Genomic DNA, 6,064 nt, shown 5'->3' with positions numbered 1-6,064 from the left:
CTCTTTCTGCCGTCTTTTTGTTTTATCCTGCTAAAATGCTTATGTTACCAAATTCTTTGGAACAATTATATGTTGGAAGTGTTCATTGATAATAAGGTGGATCTGTGGAAAAATTTTCCGTTCAATTTCTTCCATGTTGATTCTGTACTTATTATTGTTATATTACTAACTAATAAGTGTATAGTCCTGTTCTTGCAGGTTAGACCCATACTTACTCCCAGTAGTCCAAGGCTGTATCCTTATTTGATTTCCCCCATGTTGTATCATTATTTTGTTTGTTGTTATTGTTGTCTAACAAAAATATATTTTTGTTTGTTCATTTAACTATTTCAATTGTTTGTATGTCACTCAACCATCTTTCATTGTTTTGACAACAATATTTTGTTTATTCATTTAACTATTTCAACTGTTTCTATTTCACTCAACCATCTTTCAGGGTTGACCTTAATAAGTAATTAGGTTTTCATTACTTTCAAGCAGCCATTGGGAAAGAGACTATTGATGTCACTTTAATTGCTAGGAGATGCACAAGAAAAAATGGTATTTTGAGGCTTAAAAATATAGTTTCTTTTATCCAAATCCACCAAAAATAGTTCTATTCATTTCCAAAAATAGTTCAAAATCAAAACATGGATTTGAAGAGACAGATTGAGATTTGTCAAGCAAGAATCTCTATCATTTCTCACATTTTTTCTTTCTGTTGTGAACTGAAATGCAGCTAACTAACAGCTGCCATAAACAGGAAGAAAACAAAATCCTAGAGAAAACACACCGCCAAAAGATTTTGGATGTTGAAAAGCTTAGCCAAACCATTCAAGAACTCGAGGAAACCATCTTAGCAAGCGGAGCCACTACTAATGCCATTCGTGATTACCAACAGTGGATTTCTGAGCTGCTAGTAGGCATATCTTGAACTCATTTTCTCATATAATATCTGACTGGTTAGTATGTGCGGTAACTTGGAGTTGCACCATCATGCTGGAGGAAAAGAAAACATCGGAGAGGGAGTTAGCAAGGGCAAAAATGGACTTGGTATAGTTTTAGTATGGTTCGGATGAGGACTATGATGATGATGAGGATGAAGATGACACTGAAGATTATAGCTGGATAGTTTTAATATGGTTAAACAATATACTAGAAATTATAGTTGATGATCAATACACTTTGTTTATGTTTTGAATTATATTGACTTGCTTGTTTATAGTACTTTTCTTTTAGTTTGATAATACGATGAATTTGTTTATTTTTTGAAATATTATAAATATTCGAGTACAAATTAGATAAAAATTTGTATTAAATATATATTTATTTTGTATGAAAACAATTTCTGGTGTGTTTTTCTCTTTGTACCATCAATAAAATTTGTATTTATTAAATTTATATTTATTTTGTATGAAAACAAATTTGTTTTGCAATACAAAAATCTAAAAAAAATTATTTTACTTTACTGACGGATTTACAGATGAATTTTTTGTCTGTATTCAGAGTTTGGGATGATTTTCCAAAGTTCCAATTACAGACGAAAAATCTGTCGGAAAATCTGTTGCCAATTACCGACGGAAAATTTGTCGAAAAATTTGTCTATAATTACAGACGAAAAATCCGTCGGAAAATCCGTCTGTAATTACAGACGAAAAATTCGTCGAAAAATCCGTCTGTAATTACCGAAGGAAAATCCGTCGGAAAATTCGTCTGTAATTACTGATAGAAAATCCGTCGGAAAATCCGTCGGTAACTGGTAAAAATCCATCGGTAATTTCGTCAGTAACCAAAAATTCGTCTGTAATAAAGACTAAATTTGTCTGTAAATTTGTCTATATTAAGCAATTTTCTAGTTGTGCTTATTTTCTTTTAATGTCAAGTAACATTTGGAAGAGAGACAGAGACTGAGAGATAGAAATTGAAAGATAGAGACTGAAATAAATCTCAGTATTGTGTTTAGTATAAAGTGGGAGACAGAGACTGAAATAAGAATGAAGTTCTAATTTAATTTGCACAAAAGGTAAAGTTAGAATTAATTAATTGAAATGGTCGTATAGGTATAAAATGTTATTAAAGTTTCAGTCTCCGTTTCCAAAAATTTCAATTCCCTGTGTTCCCACTTTTTGGAAGTACTAAAATACTAAAATTTTGGGGACAGAGACTAAAATTCTAATACCAGTTTCTGAACCAATAAACATAATACTTAGTCCCAGTCTTCCAATCTCCATCCCACCAGTACCTCAAAACAAACGTTATCTAACTTATGATAAATTGATTGTTTACGAGTTACGACCTTTTTTACAGAAATAATCTTCTCGACACATTTACGTTAATAACATTCCACATTTCCACTTATGAAAACTGACCAAACTCTATATCTTTAGCTTCCTCTGGAACCAATCAAGTTCCACCTTTAAACTTTTTCTCAAAACCCCATGTTAACTACATTACTTTAATTACTTGCATATCAACTTTTTACGAATACTACGCTGGCCAATTTAATATAACTTAACCTTTACGCACCACAAAAACAATAAACCATTCATCCATATATTTTTATCACTAAAATTATTCAATTACTGGCTCAATCAATGTATGAACTACTTTGTTTTACTAAATATTTTCAACTAATTCTTTAATTGCCTTATTTGATTACACCCTTTGTGGATAATGTTAACAACGCAAATTTCATATATTTCGTGACTTATTAGTACATTCGCATCATCATTGACCTACTTCTAGATTGCAAGATCACTTATTCATCTTAACCTTCAAGTACAATCGGAGGAAACCATAAAACACGGGTAAACTCGGACGAGGATAGGATTGTGCGCGCCGGGCCCTCCCTTCGGGTGTCATATTTTGGCCGAGTTTATCATACCTCTGGCCCTTATGTTACGCGACTGTAATCTTTTTTTACGTCCCACCGCTGTTACGCCAGAAATAAAAGGTTCCACACGAGCTCCCGTTCTGCGGCGTGGTGGCAGGACCGATAGGAGATTGGCTCCGGATGTAAATAGGGTAAAATCCGCAGGAGTCATGCAAATACATAGGCCCTTTCCCCTCTCTTTTAGATGAATGGGGTGGTTTATAACGTTCCGATCTACGGTCCCTCGGAGCGAGGGGTTAGGCAGGTAGTATGGGCCCTCTGAAAGCCAGCTATGTGTTGTGCGGCTCCCGCGAAGCGAATGAAGGGAAGCTCGAAGAGCTTACGGTTACTCTCAGCCTCTTTGATTGGTAGGCGGACGGCTAAGCCCCCTACTTTAGATTCCATTCAGAAGGGTAATTTTCTGTTGTCGTGACACTTTGCTTTGGTTAAGCCGACTACTAGACTACTAGAGGTTACTTCTAGCTTCTATAGGGGCCTTTCCACTTTGGTGTAGTTTTAGTTTGTATTGGTACTGAATGAACATATCAAACAAAGGCGAGCAGTATAAGCCCTTCTCCGGCCTGGGAAAAGCTGCGAACTCTAGAAGCGTTGGCGTTGTTCACCTTTTGACACGAACACTCTTCCGTTCTCAGCGTAAACACACCAGTTACTATCCATCTTGACCCTCTGACAATATTCTTATATGATAAATTCTTTCTCAAGTGATTGCTTCTTCTTTTTCTTTTTCTTTTTCCCTTTTACTTGACTCTTTTTTTCTTTTCACATTCAATCAATACTACTTTCCTAGCCTATTTTTTGTCACACACTACAAACGAACCGATATTTTGCGGGAGTTTTTTTAATGTATTTGCGGCGGTTTTAAACCATCGCAAAATAACATACTGGCGGTTCTAGGAACTTTCGGTTTAGGGGTGGAGATTTGATTTTACGGTGATTCTAATGTACCGCTGGCACAACTGCTACGAAATCATATTATTAGTGTTAGTTGATTTAGCAGCGGTTTAAAACCGCTGCTGTTTGAAAAACCCTGAACTTGACTATAATTTTCCAATAGTTTACAACCGCTGCTAGTTAAGAACCATTGTGATTTTTGATCCACCGCTATCTGATATTCAGTATTTTTAAATTTATTTTCAGCCATTTTGTAACTGCTGATATTTCCTCGGCTAAATGGCCGCAAAAATATTGTATTTTGCACTGACAATCAACATTTTTTTTTTAATTTGAATGTATTAGGTATTATTTGTTTGTTTTGTTTTGATATTTTTGGAATTTTTCTTAATATTACAAATCTTAATTATTTTGTATCTGAAAAAATAAATTGATGGGTAAACGGCATTAGCAAAACTATAATGCAAATTCATATATTTATCCGAATATCATTAAACTACATTCCTTAATAAGGGTTGCATAGTCAACAATAAAAGAGTGTATATTTAAAAAAAATAATTTCCAATCCTAATATCTACTTTCACTTTGTCCCTCCAACGAATTCATCCATGCAGCAACGTCTGGTGGCAGCTCCCTACCTTGCTCTTGAATTGGACATCTCAGAGCACTCTTTATCACCTTCATCTTTATTTTTCCGGCTACTACTTCATCCTCAACTGCTTGCCTTTTAGTTTTTTTCGGTTCCCACCTCATCCTTCACTACCTACCTTTTTGTCTTTTTGGTTGCTACTTCATCCTCTATTGTCTTTCTTTTTAATTTATCGGCCGTCAGCTCTGCTTGTAGTTCAAGAAGCACCCTTTGGGTCTCCTCTCTTTGAGCTCTATTGCTCGACTGATGGGAATTCGTACCGAAGACTTGACTAGAAGTCGGTCTGATACCCATGCCACGCACTCTACCCAAGTGCTCCTTTCTGAGAACTTGAGCAAGCGAATCATTCTGAGACAACAGTATAGAGGATTCATCATCTTGCTCAATCTCTGCAATTCTTTCTTACATAGATAAGCAAACATAAACATTTATTAGATAGTTGCTAACTGCATAGAATTTCAATACACTTTTAAAAAATAAAACTTACGAGAAACAACTTAGCGATTATCAACACATTATTTACACCAATAGCCCGAGCTACATAATGGATATAGGAACCATTAGGTCATTTTTTCGTTAAGGTCCATAACTCTCCTCTACAAACTCTCCTCCCTTGTCATTCCGACTGTAACAATATAGTTTAAAAAGTGAATATTTAGACGAAGAGAAGGTTGGAAAAGTGAGTCAAACGTAAATTACCTCTTCTTCTCCAAGCCTTGCCAAGCTTTTCAATCTGCCAGTGTGAGTGTATAGCTGCTTCGATTAATTCACAGCATTTTTCCTACACTTTTTCTGTCATGTCATCAAAAGTAAAGGTTACTAGACACCATTTTCGACTAACTCAATGTAACATAAATACACTTTTTCTGACATGAAATAAAAATATATTACTTTTGTGTCTTCACTGTTGCGATAATCAAGGTACCATCTCCAGTGATTCGCAATAATTCCCAGTGGGCGGCCTTCAATATTTTGTTCAATAGTCAATTGTGAGTTGTAATGATCATGGTACAACCTGTTCCTAGTTTCTTTTCAAGCCCTCCCTAGCATTTTTAAAATTGTACGCTTGATAATTCCTCCACTATTTTCATCAAAATGGAGTATTTCCTACGTCAGTAAAATTAAATTGTTAGTAAGTGTCAAATTTAGATTCTCGAATTCTACAAAAATATAAGTTTTTACCTACATACATTCATTATAGATTTTGTCCTTGGAGCGAACCTTTTTGGAGTCTTTTTCGCAGATTGAAAATTTAGTGTAGTCAGATCCTAGCAATTCGAGAATGCTGCTCAGTATACCAGCTTCAACTCCAACTAATTGCAGAGTCTCGTCGAACTTGAGTACGATCTTTCTACCGTTAGGTGGCTTCATAGCTTCCGCTGTAATTTTGCCGTTTCTCTTATATGTACATAATCATGGTTGTAACTATATATATTTCCTATGTCTAACGCTTTCTTTTTTTGTTAGTAATTAATTATAAAAAACTTTCTATAATTTACTTCATTTATATAACTTAACAACAATTTTATTTTTTTATCTCACTCTCCTATCAATTCACTTATCATATTCTTATCAGCCTCACTTATTAATGGCATTAATTATAATATCGTATTTTTTACTATTAGATATTCTTGTAGTCAATACTTACTATT

The 6,064-nt window shown here is 34.6% G+C and overlaps 1 long non-coding RNA gene across 1 annotated transcript; it reads right to left on the bottom strand.

Annotated features, from left to right (window-relative positions):
• LOC110263964 lies at positions 4,930–5,428 on the bottom strand. Its single transcript, XR_002349691.1, has 3 exons — positions 5,304–5,428; positions 5,112–5,204; positions 4,930–5,037 (listed from the first exon to the last, which is right to left on the bottom strand). It is a non-coding gene; the product is annotated as an uncharacterized LOC110263964 (long non-coding RNA).

Source organism: Arachis ipaensis, chromosome B06, assembly GCF_000816755.2.
Source record: "Arachis ipaensis cultivar K30076 chromosome B06, Araip1.1, whole genome shotgun sequence".
Lineage (NCBI taxonomy): Eukaryota > Viridiplantae > Streptophyta > Magnoliopsida > Fabales > Fabaceae > Arachis > Arachis ipaensis.
This window is presented reverse-complemented; position numbering and strand designations above follow the sequence as displayed.